The sequence below is a fragment of the Alnus glutinosa genome, chromosome 2, assembly GCF_958979055.1.
Source record: "Alnus glutinosa chromosome 2, dhAlnGlut1.1, whole genome shotgun sequence".
Classification (NCBI taxonomy): Eukaryota; Viridiplantae; Streptophyta; class Magnoliopsida; order Fagales; family Betulaceae; genus Alnus; species Alnus glutinosa.
In genome coordinates, this window is record NC_084887.1 from 12,597,682 (window position 1) to 12,613,295 (window position 15,614).

General features: G+C 35.6%; 2 long non-coding RNA genes across 2 annotated transcripts; both read left to right on the plus strand.

Moving 5' to 3' along the window:
- Nucleotides 1–6,323: 6,323 nt before the first annotated feature.
- On the plus strand, nucleotides 6,324–7,849 carry LOC133859417 (uncharacterized). The gene is made up of 3 exons (XR_009898747.1): nucleotides 6,324–6,418; nucleotides 7,089–7,122; nucleotides 7,686–7,849. It is a non-coding gene; the product is annotated as an uncharacterized LOC133859417 (long non-coding RNA).
- A 4,790-nt stretch (nucleotides 7,850–12,639) lies between these two features.
- LOC133859414 (uncharacterized) lies at nucleotides 12,640–14,165 on the plus strand. Its single transcript, XR_009898746.1, has 3 exons — nucleotides 12,640–12,734; nucleotides 13,405–13,438; nucleotides 14,002–14,165. It is a non-coding gene; the product is annotated as an uncharacterized LOC133859414 (long non-coding RNA).
- Nucleotides 14,166–15,614: the final 1,449 nt, after the last annotated feature.

Genomic DNA, 15,614 nt, shown 5'->3' on the forward strand with positions numbered 1-15,614 from the left:
TTGGAGGGGCTTATGGGGATATTAGACGCACTTGTGCAAAGAGAGCACAATTACCACCTCATCTATTACTCGTGGACTCGGTCTTAAAGAAGAATGTGTGTCCGTTGGGGCATAAGACACAGAGGATAGGTGACATTTTACATACTCTTTATGCTTTTGAGAAGCGATATTGGGTGAACATCCCAGAGATAATTTGGAAGCAAATGTACAAGTGTTGGGAAGATATGATCGAGAAGCAGCTGCGGAACGCTGCACAGAGGCCACTACCATTTCCGTGCCTCATTACCAAGCTTATCATTTCTAGTGGCATTCATCTTCCGGAGCGGGCCAACTTAGATAGGAGTATTCCAATGTTCGGCCTAGCTCAGTGGACTCAGAGCATTTCTCACATGCCACAGTTGGGCGAGCCACAGGTCGACATGGAGATAGATGATGGTGCTCCCGTAGACGAGGCACCCGAGACTGAGCCCTCCGCTCCACGACAGACTTCAGTTCCGTCCACTCCCACAGATTTTTCTTTACTTCAGAGTCAGTTGGACGTTTTAGCTGGAGAGATGCGCGACACGCGTACTGAGATCCTGGCTCGGCAGAGTGCTATGGAGGACATGTTACGTCAGATTCTAGGACGTCTCCCACCACCTCCGGATGCCGCGCCATGAGTGCTGTTGGGCACCTATGTTTCTTTGCTTTGTTTTGATTATGACATATATTTCTTTTGATAGACATTGTGTTTTCTTTTGGGATATTTTATGTTTTGCACAATGTACTTTTGATATGTCGTTTTGATGTAACGGATAACGTTTTGGTTTTAATATTGTCGTTCGGAATGTGAAATATTTCTTTATTGTTTCTTTTTCTTTTGTAAATTACTTTTGTTTTTAGTTTTGCTTTTCAGGTTAAACTATTTCCACCCTCTAAGTTTGGGGGTATGCTCTGAGCCATACCTTCCCCAATCAGGTTTTCTTTTATACCTGATCTTGTGCTTACCTTTCATATACACATTGAGGACCATGTGTCCTTTAAGTTTGGGGGTATGGAGACACTTTTCAGATTTTGTCTATAATTTTTGTTTTAACATGTACATATTACTCCTTAGAATACTGTTGATTTATAATTGTGAATTGCATTTCGTTGGCAAATTTAAACTTTCGAACACATAAACACAAGTAGAGATTCTAATTTGTTCACTCACCTTGGGCTATGAAAATGCATGTGTTGAAAAATTTGAAAATCACGAAATACATTGGCATTTTGCTTGTGGGGTATGATTTTAAGTTGTAACCATACATAGTTGTTTTGAGTGTCTTAGATTGAATTTGAATGCCTTGTGGGATGGATGACTTGGGCATTATAATGGCATGAGTTTAAAAAAAAAAAAAAAAGAAAAAAAAAAAAGAAAAAAAGCTTCATTGAGTAACCGGACCTTTTGCCTCATTAAGCATTGAGTGTTCGCGTCAAAAGATGTAAGTAAATAAAAAATGGTTAGTTTGACTTCGTAGTTCTTTTTGACTTAAGTTATTAAGCCCTTTGGGATGTTCTACATTTAGTGCCCTAAAGCCGTCTGGTTTGGGAGTCACTGGCCTAACACTTGTACATAGGTCAATTAGACGCTTAATGGAGTTAAGCATTGCACAACCATGTTAATATTGTAAATAAAATTAAAACATTGCATATGCCTTGGTTATTCCATCTTGTGAGAATTTTAAATAAATTTGAGACATTAGAAGCACATATATGTATGAAATACTTTGAAACCCCATAGCTATATGTTAATATCTAAGTGCATCGATTTGAACATATGATATTTTGTCCAGCCATTTGTGAGTAAATAGAAAGGAATTTTCTAAATTGTGTAATATGGGTTTGTTAGTTTAAAATTATTCATGAATAGGAGTCCATTATTTTGAAGATACTTTATTCTTTGGGTTAACATGAATGTTTGTAGGTAGCATTTCTGCTAAACCTTCACGAGACTTCACTCGTCCACTAGGGTAGCCTAGGGGTTTAAAAGGCTTATTGCATGTGCTAAGTGCAATCGTGATTCCCACGAAAGAGGATTTATAGTAGTTGTTTAAATTTAATCTTTAAATTGAAATGCAAGGGACTAGCATTATGTAAGTTTGGGGGTGTGATAAGCGTTGAATGTTTACATTCAAAGCCCCTTAATTTACATATGTTAAACCCTAGTTTGTGTTGTTAAATAACGTGTTAGTATGTTTTAGTGTTTCATCTCTTTTTTAGGTCTTAATTGAAAACAAGAAAAAAGTCAACAAGATAAGCCTAAAGAAGATATGTGAAGTTCAAGTGTTCCTGCCTAGAAGAAGAAAATCGATCAAGTATATTCGATCGATCGAAATTACATTGAGTGGAACAATCGATCGATCGAAATGTCGATCGATCGAAATCTACAAGGCAAAACAATTCGATCGATCGACTTCGGATATTTCAGAAAGATCTTCAGATGTCGGCAGCTTTTTGTGTGGCTCAAAATCATCCTCAAGTTGTGCGGTTCAAAACAGAAGTTGTCACCATTATTTTGTATGGTTGAGAGTGAGTGTTAGAGCTAAGTTTGTTGTACCAAATCCTCTATAAATAGAGGATGGACGTATGGGTTAGAGAGATAGTTAGTTTTAGTTGACAAAGTGTATTTTGAGTTTTTGTGCATCCAAGTGATGCACTCTTTTCTTCATGTTTTCCAGAGAGCTATTTTCAAGGTATGTTTGTGCTATAACTTAGTCTAAATTCGTTTTTTATAGTAAAGTGAAGTTGGAGTTTAATTCATTCAAGTGTTCTTACTATTTTCTTTACATTTCCAGCACTTCTTTCTTCTTCTTCCTTTTGTTTTTGTGTTATTTTATGTTGAAAACAATTCTGGAATCCTTAGAGTCTAGAGCCCATAGCTTGTTCTCTAATGTTCTACTTAGAATTTCTTTTCCTTAAAGCTTGTTTTTGAGTATCTTTTTAGTTGTTAAAGTAGATTCAATAATCAAAGTTAGTAGTTTTTACATCTTATTAGTGGGGGTTGTAGTTTTTATATCCTCTAGAGTAATGGGTTCTTCTTCTTCTATAAGAGAATTCCATAACTCCATGAGTAGCTAATTTAGTTGTAGGGTGTTGATGAACTCTCTCTAAGGGCCATGGGGTAGATTGTGTTGTTCTTGGATTTCCATATAAGTGTGATGATTACATAACCTAAGGATGGTTGTGTAATGGTGCTTATGACATAATTTATGTGAATTTGATAAACTCATGCTAGGGAACACATATCTCTCCACACTCTTTTTAGTTTAATTATTGCTTAAATGTTTTTCCATTCTAGTGTAAGCTTAGGTGGAGATTATGTGTTGAACTAATATGATTTATGCTTTTTCCATGAATGTGTATGCTTATTAATAGACCTTATAATCCATACTAGGAAGCATGAATTATTCAACCCTAGATTTGAGTTGAATGACTTGTGTATGAATATATGGTTTATCATTGTCATTAACTAAAGTAATTTCATATTGAGGTCATCGTGTGATTGACAATCATTACGCGCTCGTATTGCATTTGTGAAAGAAATCCAAGAGGAATACAATATACCATGTGCTTAAGGATTGAGTGAAATCAATGCCCTACACTTTCCTTATTCTTAGACTTTTCATTTTTACTTGTTTAGCTTAGTGTTAGAACAAAACAAATCATCTTTTTCATAATTAAATTAGGTAACGTTTTAGGTACTTCATCAATTAAATAACCTTCCAATCCTTGTGGTACGATACCCTCCTTAGTACTATACTACAAAGTCCCGTACTATTACGAGTGGTTAAAAATATTAAAATCCACGTAGTTGTGAAAACCGATTAAGTGTAAAACCAAATTCCTATTTTTAAATCATCGGTGGATCGCTACCAAGTGCCTTTTGACATGAAATTACCTACATCTGGCAATGCTGTTTCTTTGTACATTTGAACCACCAAATACAAAAGTACTATAGTAGGTGAGAGGGTATGTAGTTGCTTCCAAGGTGGGATGACTGGAACTTCTATATATGTCCACAGCTACATAGTATGCTTTAAATGTTTTCTATTAGTCGGTGTTTGCTATATCAGTTATGGGAGTTTTCAAACAAAAGTTTACAAATTGGTAGTTGTTATAGTGTACGCGAGACTAAAAAGGAAAAGTTGGTTCTTTGCGAAAACTCAGTGAATAGTATACCTCTGAGGTCTTAGTGTATTTATTTATGCTAAGACAGTGGGCTCATAATTCCACCTGTACGGATGCGGCAACCCCCATAATTCCATCTGTTCGGATGCGGCAACCCCGGCAACCGTGCAAACATTGATGCTTTGGTTGCAGGTTCTGCGGATATAGATATTGACTCGTCCACCTAGCGTATGAGATGCTATGATTGGAGCATATCGCGACAGTCATAAGTTATGGACTCATGGGTAGTCCGTATTTTGGGTATTCTATTTATTGCTCGTGTCCTATGTGGCTTATGTATTTATTGAGCCCGTATTTTAGTATGTAATTAGTGTAATATGTTTTATAAGCCTTAAATAGACAGACTTGTAAATGGCTCTTGTTGTTGTAATTAACTGTTATGTATTAGATGTATTTCCACTTTTGATATGTGTTCTGCTGCACATTGATATTATATTCCGCTGTGTTATATGTAACTCTGAATATCAGGTACATGTTATGGAACATGTACGTTATGTTGGCTGAGCGACAAGTAGTCTTGCCACTGTGAATATCCATTTATGTATGTTTTTTTTTAAAAAAAATGGGGCGTCTCACCTTTACGTCCAGACGTCTTCAATGCTGAAGCTTCTAGACGTTGATGGGCGTCCGGAAGTCTTCAAAGGCACGTCCGGATGGTTGTACAAGAACCGGCTAGTTGACTTGCAATTTGCATGGAATCTTCATGAACATCTTCTAGAAACTTGTGACAAGGCACATGGCTTGAAATAAACACTGTCCATATAACTTGAAGATTCTGAATAAGACCGATAATCTTGTTTAAATAGGAATCGTTACATAAAGTGTTTTTGTCAACCAGAATGTTGCCAATATAAAATACTAACAAACTCTTCCTTTGGCCATTATGGGACAATAAAACACTTGACCAATTTGGAAATATATTCCCGGTCCAAAACAAAAAATACTCCCTCTTTTTGTCACAAAAGGACTGTAGCGCCCCAGATTTTAAGACATAATTTATAATGGTTTAAATTAATTTTAAAACACTTTTAATAAGACAAAAGAATAACTATGATTATTTATGAAAATAAATAATGTATTTCTGTTTTTAGAAACGTTTATAGTTGCAATTTGATAAAAACTCAAAACAGACCTTAAACTTTGGAATAACGGAAACAGGGTCAAACGAACTCCATTTTGGTCGATTCAAAAACTGAGACACTCGTTTTGAAGTCCTCTAGGTCCCCTCCAAATTTCATGATGTTTGGACATCGTTAAGGCCATGAAAACATCCGTCAAAAATACGACCCCTGTTCTGGACGGAAATTCACATTATTCATTAATGGGCTATCTTTGGACTTAACCCAACCCATTCCAATTGCTATCCACAAACCCAACCCATCTATCACATGTTATCTTCCTATGATCATGATGATTACATGAGTCATCACCCAACTCAACATGTGAAAGACCTATTTTTATACCTTAAAGAAATGCCATTAATTAATGTGTGTTAGATGATTAAATATGTTAGTAGAGGATATAATGATTCAACACCTAGTACAACATTCCACTACATTTATTCCCTCCCCCTCTTATGATGAAAGAATAAAGGATGTCTAGAATAGAATCTAGAGTAATCATAAAATGAAAGTAGTCTAAACAATATCTTGGTTTAACTTGTCAAAGTAAACCAGAAACTTTGATTGACCAAAACTAAGTCGTAACGAACTCGGATTGAGTTGAACCAAAAATAGAAAGTGTTCGTCTTGACGTCATGTATCTACCCTCAAAATTTCACAGCGATCGGAGTAGATTTGACCATTGAAACGTTGCTTGGAGTAAGCTGGCCTCTATATGGACGAAAATTCATATATAGCATTACTTAATACTTCTTTTGATTGGACAACTCATCACCCACTTCCTCTAATGTGTGCACTCATCACCTCAAGTGTTGCCCACATCCCACATCTAGAATGCACCACCTTAGTAATGATGAAACCCATGTGCCTTGGAGATAAGGCTAAGATGCACCAATTCCCATCCATTGGATCACAATGTGTCTACTTGATCCTAACCATTCATTCTCTTATAAATAGAACCAAGGTGGAAGATGCAATGCCCATTAAGCTTCACTCACACACACACCTAAGGCCAAGAGAGAGAATTGTAGGATTTGTGTAGTCTTGTGTTGTTCAAGGCTTGAAGTGTATGCTAGGAAGTATTTTGGGTAAGCTTCTAATCATTAGTTTCATTAATTTGATGATATAGGTTATGATTTCATTACTTGTTATTTGAATTGTTTAAAGACCCAATAAGCTTAAGAGATAAAAAGAAAGTAATATAAACTACTTTTATATTTCATTGTCCTCATGACTTCATGAGTTGATCGTATTTATATTTCCTTTTTACATTTCATTGTCCTCATGACTTCATGAGTTGATCGTATTTATATTTACTTTTATATTTCATTGTCCTCATGACTTTCATGAGTTGATCGTATTTATATTTACTTTTATATTTCATTGTCCTCATGACTTTCATGAGTTGATCGTATTTATATTTCCTTTTATATTTCATTGTCCTCATGACTTCCATGAGTTGATCGTATTTATATTTCCTTTTCATTTCATTGTCCTCATGATTCTCATGAGTTGATCGTATTTATTCCTTATTGTCCTTATGATATATTTTAATCCTTCAAGTTCATATTTGGTAGCATTGGTTATATAGCCTCGTCACCAAATCATGAACCAAGGTTTTAAGATTTATTATGAGTGATCGTCTCAAACGTAATGAAGTGATGAATAATAAATATAAAAAGATGAGGGTCTATAAACAATGATTTGTTTGATAGATGATTGATAAATATATTATTGCATGGATGGATTTATATGCAGAAAAGAAGTTTAAAGGAACTACACGAAGAAGAGTGTAAGTATTTCTATACTTACTGAGAACGAAGCTGGTGGATTTTTCCATGATATCGTGTTTATTGTTTTATTTAATTTATTCATTGCATGTGGCCGATCATGCATAGCATGTTGTGTCTAAAATAATATAACGGCTGATGAGATAGCCATCAACAAGCTGATGTAGTAGCTAGGGGAAAGTATGGCTAGTCAGTGGATCCAAGAGGGGTTCATAGTGACCCAAGGATATCCGAAGACCTAATATATAACTAATGCTGGGACCGGTAGGATTCCAGTAAAAACAGGTAAAACTTTAAGTGGGAGGCAACGGACGTGAACGGGTTCAGATAACCTAGAACGAGAGGTCTGAAGAAAGATGATCATAAAATACCAAACTAAATGGTCACTACGATGCATATTCATACAACCCATACATTTGCATTACACGCGTGACTATAAAGTCACATTTGCATGCTAAGGAATTTATTAAGTAAATCAGTATTCACCGTATTATTGGAAACAGTGGACTCACTTTGTTTGTTTTGTGTTTTTGTTTCTATATATATATATATTCTGTTAATGCAGGTTAATAGACAAAGATTTGAGCTCAAGAAATTCTATAGCTAAGGAAGCATAGTTTACATTTTATTTTTATGTTGACAAAATTACTAATAATTTATGTGTATTGTTTTGTGTCTTTATGGACACCTGTTTTCCTTGTATTTGTTATAAGTATTTTCTAATGAAGTCTAGAGGTATTTATTTTTAGAAGCTCTGATGTGTTATTTAATCCAAGCTTATTGGATAATTATATATTCCGCTGCGAGAGTTATCTCTGATGTAGTAACGTCACGTGGAAACCGGAGGTTTCTGCTTACGAATTTGCTGGTTCAAATTCGGGGCGTTACAGAATGGTATCAGAGCAGTTGTTCTGCGGCCTAGTGAACATTCAGTGTCATACTGTAACTTGGGTAAGTTACAGAATGGTATCAGAGCAGTTGGCTCTGAGGACTATCGGACTTGACCATAGAAGTCTAAGTGTTAACACAAGAGCTATAGGAAAATGAACTTTTTATAAACTCCTTAAAAGCTTTTGTATGAAGTTAAGCAACGTAAGAGAATAGTAACTATCATTAATGGTTAGGATTTTTATGCTTGTGTGAATGTATGCATTATATGGTTCCTATGTTTTCATTGCTATGCAACTTAGGAAACATATTGATATGATCTATTAAAAATTGCATGCCAAATAAAGAATGTACTATGAATATGCGTAGGAATAATATTATTAACCACTGCGTACAGTTAGGACTTGTGTAGTATGATGACTTATTCCTCTATAGATATTGGACGATGTATGTTTGTATATGCTACCTATCCTTGATAAAATAGTACACAACACTACCTTCGATAAATCGATCATACCTTTAAATTTATTTACTTAGTTTTTGTGTATGATCTCTAAGTTATCACTAGCTTGATAACACTAAGTGTGAATACTTTAAAGCTATCGATAAATGTTTGAATTATTATTTGTCTAGTGTAGAGTCGAATAGATATGCCTTATTTGAGGTTAACAATTTGGATGTTTTATGTACAGAAGGATTTTACCATGATCATGATCTCAGCATCATGATGATAAGATTCTTAGTTATGGCATTAGGCAGCAGAGTGTCTATGATATACATGAGATTTGAGGTATGGAAGTATAATTGATCTTATGATTAGGCTGGATGATACTTAGTATTATTGTGAGACATAATCTTGAAATGCTCTTTGGAGATATAACTTGCATAATCTTGATACTTGATATCTTTACAGATTTATGAATATTAAGTTAATAGGTTGATATAACACTTTATTGATGTACTTAGAATTGATAGTTGTCCTATGATCATGATAAGGTTAACCTTGGAATCAAAAGAACATATATTGAGATTTTGAGGTACACCTGATTAACCTTAGAGAATAAGGAAAAAATAAATCCTACGGATTAATGATTCATGACTAGTTGTGTAATGAATATTTATAATATCTTTTGAAGATAGGTGCATAAATTATGGATTACTAATTTATATATATATGAGGAAATTAGTTGATCAAATGATTTGATGATTTTTGGAGAGATTATTTTCCCTATGCATCTAACAAACTTTGGAGAATATATTTGAGGTCTTTCTAGAGCTTAAGTTAAATAAAATTTTGATTATGTAATTCTTAGATATCCTTGCTTGGCAGATAAGTTTATAATTAGCAGATCTGAGTATTGATTGACTGCATAACTAAAATGGAGTAATATTAGGGTTTTAATCTATTGAAATTTGAAGATGATAGTAATTATGCAGAAATAGAAAGAAGAACATAGTACCATAAGGATTATACCCGAGTTTAAGATCATAGTTCAAAGAATTACAGACATATTAGACGATAAGGACAGTATGTAGAGAATAATTATTGTCTTACAAGATGAACCACTTTGGATTTAAAGAAAAAGCATAGACTTGCAAATCGGACCTTTTTGCATCATTCCCGGAGAGTTCATACCTGCAGGTATTTCATAGTACTGCAGTTAGTTATTTATTTTTGTTAGTAAAGAATTTCTAGATCAAATAGAATACCTGGCTAAGCCTCTGGGCGGAAAACCCTAAGGTTTTGGACTGCAAGCAAGAGATCCCTATGTTGTTCTCGGAGTCGGTTGGTGTTCTGCTCCAAATCAGCATACCTCTTTCCCAAGTCTTTCTCATACGAATCTACCACCTTCTTCAGCTTTTTATTTTCTTGCTGAAGAACCCGATTCCTTCGCCTAAAGTCCATATACATTCGCTGCAAAGTCGAAATTTGAGCTTTCAGCGTTTGAACTTCATTTCCCCGGACTTGGAGACGCCGAGCCATATTTGAAACCGAAGAGGCGCCCTGAATATTGAAAGCCAAAGAATCATTGATGGCTTGAGCATCAGTCCTATCCGCCAACAACTTTTCGTCTCGAGGAGTTATGATGCCTTCAGCCACGGATGCAGCTACTGCATCATTCAGCATCACAGAGTCATTAGTCAGAAGAGGACCTCTCTGAGATAGGAACAAAGGACGCCAAATTTCTGGTACTACAGGCGCATCATTTAGATCAAAATTATTTTGAGAGGATGAGGAAGCCATTTTTAGAAACTAAGGAAATGATGATACTCCTCAAAGAACCTGAAGGAGAAAAGATAGAAATGAAGGGGTTATTGGAAAAGATCTGAAGAAAAGAGGACTTAATCAGTGAACGAGACGCAATCTAATCAAACGTCATTCTGAGCGTAGCTGCCACTACCACTAGCAGACAGCTCTCGAATCACGAGCTCTCTCATTTATCAACTTTCACCTTTTTCACCTTCTCGAATTCCGAATTCACCCAATGGCTTTTCCGGATTTCTCGCCGCACTTTTCGCACCTTGCAGAGCTGGAAGAGCATCTCGAGATAGAGCTGGATAAGCATTCCGAGAAAAGGAGAGAGCGTTTCACGACCCACTGTCGGCACCACTTGCACCGTCCCCTCTCGAATCTCCTCTATAAATTCACTCATCTTCTCCCTTGCAAAGCACACCTTTGAGCTCTCAACCCTTCACACTTTGAAAGCCAAAATTTTCCTTCTGGTTTAAGCCTATCATCACTTCTTGAGAAGAAAGATGTAGTATCACCACCTCAAACCTAAATCAAGAAAAATGCAGCATCACAACCAGATTCACAAACAACGAAGCAAGATTATTTTTGATCATGTCATCCAGAAGCAAGATTATCCTTGATCATGCTTCTGAGATGAAGTATCTTTCTCTTCCTTCGCATCACCATAAACTTTTCTGGCATCTACTCTCAATCCGGTGATGGCGATCTATGACAGAAGAGAGAGAGCACTACGATATGAGTACCGCACTCATATCCTTTCCTGATTGCTTGCCTAGACTTCTTTGCTTTCTTCACCTTCCCCACCTTCCTCTCCTTCGAGGCTTCCATGTTCTTATTTGGCAAGCTTTCCACCAAGATTATCAGAAAGCATCAACGCAAAAGGGAAATGTTATACAGGAAATTTTTCCTATAATGAGATAAATAAATGCAACCGCTGTAGTAATTTCCATACTAGTTCGATTAGTAAAATAAATGCATTCTCTTCTGCAATCTACACATTAGTTTGATCTGTTATACTTCTTGTTATAATGAGCTTAAAATTCTATATATGATAATTTGTCATACGGTGTTGTATGCTTGTTTATTTTTCATGTTTAATAATTAGATACTTCACATAAAATCTGTATCACTAGACTTAAGATTTAGGAATCTAAATCTTCCCTTAATGTAAACTTTATGCGAAGAATAGTTTACGAATTTCGGGGACGAAATTCTGTTAAGGGGGGAGGAATGTAGCGCCCCAGATTTTAAGACATAATTTATAATGGTTTAAATTAATTTTAAAACACTTTTAATAAGACAAAAGAATAACTATGATTATTTATGAAAATAAATAATGTATTTCTGTTTTTAGAAACGTTTATAGTTGCAATTTGATAAAAACTCAAAACAGACCTTAAACTTTGGAATAACGGAAACAGGGTCAAACGAACTCCATTTTGGTCGATTCAAAAACTGAGACACTCGTTTTGAAGTCCTCTAGGTCCCCTCCAAATTTCATGATGTTTGGACATCGTTAAGGCCATGAAAACATCCGTCAAAAATACGACCCCTGTTCTGGACGGAAATTCACATTATTCATTAATGGGCTATCTTTGGACTTAACCCAACCCATTCCAATTGCTATCCACAAACCCAACCCATCTATCACATGTTATCTTCCTATGATCATGATGATTACATGAGTCATCACCCAACTCAACATGTGAAAGACCTATTTTTATACCTTAAAGAAATGCCATTAATTAATGTGTGTTAGATGATTAAATATGTTAGTAGAGGATATAATGATTCAACACCTAGTACAACATTCCACTACATTTATTCCCTCCCCCTCTTATGATGAAAGAATAAAGGATGTCTAGAATAGAATCTAGAGTAATCATAAAATGAAAGTAGTCTAAACAATATCTTGGTTTAACTTGTCAAAGTAAACCAGAAACTTTGATTGACCAAAACTAAGTCGTAACGAACTCGGATTGAGTTGAACCAAAAATAGAAAGTGTTCGTCTTGACGTCATGTATCTACCCTCAAAATTTCACAGCGATCGGAGTAGATTTGACCATTGAAACGTTGCTTGGAGTAAGCTGGCCTCTATATGGACGAAAATTCATATATAGCATTACTTAATACTTCTTTTGATTGGACAACTCATCACCCACTTCCTCTAATGTGTGCACTCATCACCTCAAGTGTTGCCCACATCCCACATCTAGAATGCACCACCTTAGTAATGATGAAACCCATGTGCCTTGGAGATAAGGCTAAGATGCACCAATTCCCATCCATTGGATCACAATGTGTCTACTTGATCCTAACCATTCATTCTCTTATAAATAGAACCAAGGTGGAAGATGCAATGCCCATTAAGCTTCACTCACACACACACCTAAGGCCAAGAGAGAGAATTGTAGGATTTGTGTAGTCTTGTGTTGTTCAAGGCTTGAAGTGTATGCTAGGAAGTATTTTGGGTAAGCTTCTAATCATTAGTTTCATTAATTTGATGATATAGGTTATGATTTCATTACTTGTTATTTGAATTGTTTAAAGACCCAATAAGCTTAAGAGATAAAAAGAAAGTAATATAAACTACTTTTATATTTCATTGTCCTCATGACTTCATGAGTTGATCGTATTTATATTTCCTTTTTACATTTCATTGTCCTCATGACTTCATGAGTTGATCGTATTTATATTTACTTTTATATTTCATTGTCCTCATGACTTTCATGAGTTGATCGTATTTATATTTACTTTTATATTTCATTGTCCTCATGACTTTCATGAGTTGATCGTATTTATATTTCCTTTTATATTTCATTGTCCTCATGACTTCCATGAGTTGATCGTATTTATATTTCCTTTTCATTTCATTGTCCTCATGATTCTCATGAGTTGATCGTATTTATTCCTTATTGTCCTTATGATATATTTTAATCCTTCAAGTTCATATTTGGTAGCATTGGTTATATAGCCTCGTCACCAAATCATGAACCAAGGTTTTAAGATTTATTATGAGTGATCGTCTCAAACGTAATGAAGTGATGAATAATAAATATAAAAAGATGAGGGTCTATAAACAATGATTTGTTTGATAGATGATTGATAAATATATTATTGCATGGATGGATTTATATGCAGAAAAGAAGTTTAAAGGAACTACACGAAGAAGAGTGTAAGTATTTCTATACTTACTGAGAACGAAGCTGGTGGATTTTTCCATGATATCGTGTTTATTGTTTTATTTAATTTATTCATTGCATGTGGCCGATCATGCATAGCATGTTGTGTCTAAAATAATATAACGGCTGATGAGATAGCCATCAACAAGCTGATGTAGTAGCTAGGGGAAAGTATGGCTAGTCAGTGGATCCAAGAGGGGTTCATAGTGACCCAAGGATATCCGAAGACCTAATATATAACTAATGCTGGGACCGGTAGGATTCCAGTAAAAACAGGTAAAACTTTAAGTGGGAGGCAACGGACGTGAACGGGTTCAGATAACCTAGAACGAGAGGTCTGAAGAAAGATGATCATAAAATACCAAACTAAATGGTCACTACGATGCATATTCATACAACCCATACATTTGCATTACACGCGTGACTATAAAGTCACATTTGCATGCTAAGGAATTTATTAAGTAAATCAGTATTCACCGTATTATTGGAAACAGTGGACTCACTTTGTTTGTTTTGTGTTTTTGTTTCTATATATATATATATTCTGTTAATGCAGGTTAATAGACAAAGATTTGAGCTCAAGAAATTCTATAGCTAAGGAAGCATAGTTTACATTTTATTTTTATGTTGACAAAATTACTAATAATTTATGTGTATTGTTTTGTGTCTTTATGGACACCTGTTTTCCTTGTATTTGTTATAAGTATTTTCTAATGAAGTCTAGAGGTATTTATTTTTAGAAGCTCTGATGTGTTATTTAATCCAAGCTTATTGGATAATTATATATTCCGCTGCGAGAGTTATCTCTGATGTAGTAACGTCACGTGGAAACCGGAGGTTTCTGCTTACGAATTTGCTGGTTCAAATTCGGGGCGTTACAAGGACAAAGGGTAAACAGAGTATAAGAGAAAAACCACTCTGGGTAGCCAAACCCAGGAAATTCACTATCCAAAGATAAAGCAAGTTACAAAGCACTCGTACTCACAAAACCTATTACAGTAGTCATACCTTTAACTATAACACGAAGCCCATCGTGAACGCTTCCCAACCAAGTCTCCTACTTGAAGGGGTCTTTGATGAATTTCTTTACCTTAGGGCTGACCCCTAAGATAGACTTCACACGAACAATGGTAGCACACACCGGCAATGGCTAGAGAGCTAGCGGATCTTCAATTCTCCCTAAACACCCTCCCTAAGTATAATGGAATTCTATATTGAATTCTTACAAATAACAAACTTAGAGCCATCTATTTATAGCCTTCAGAAAACCTAATTCTAGACAAATTCGGACTCTGGCTGTGGAGGGTTCGGACAGAAGATAGCCTTGTCCGGACGGTCTTCTGCGACTGCCTTTCCAGAATAGTGCGATTCTTCCCAAAACAGGACCACGTCCGGACAGCTTGGCCGAGCGTCCAAACAGTCTTCACTGTCACTCCTTTCCGCATTCGTAAAGGAAACCCAGAATATTTTGGAACTCTAGGTAGTGTTCAGACGTGTTGCCAAGTCGTCCAGACATCTTGCAAAAACTTCTCAAATAGTGTCAACTGAAATCCAACTCCGTGTAGAAATTGGAGAAGCTTGACCTAATGTTTGAACGGTGTTACCCTGACGTCTGGACATCTTCAACGCTAAAGCTTCTAGACACTGAGGGGCGTCCGGATGCCTCCAAAGGCCCGTCCGGACAGTTGTACAGGAACCGGCTAGCTGACTTGGAATTTGCATGGAATCTTCATGAACATCTTCTAGAAACTTGTGACAAGGCAAATGGCTTGAAATAAACACTATCCATATAACTTGAAGATTCTGAATAAGACCAATAATCCTGTTAAAATAGCAACCGTTACATAAAGTGTTTTTGTCAACTAGTATGTTGCCAACATAAAATACTAACAGTTTTGATTATGTTCAAATAATATCAATGATGTTAGGAAATGATGCATGAATGAAGGGTGTTGAATTGATTTAAAGTGTTTGAATGCGTGCTACGGTCGGGATTTAAATTATGCGAAGTATAATGATAAAATTGCATGTTGATTGGTTTTATTGTATTCGAAGAAATCATGATTTGCAAGGAATAGGGGTATAGAGTTTGAATTGCAAAGCATAAAGCATGAACATAATAACGAAAGAGAGGGTATGCCTCATAATAACAAAAGAGAAGGTAAGCCT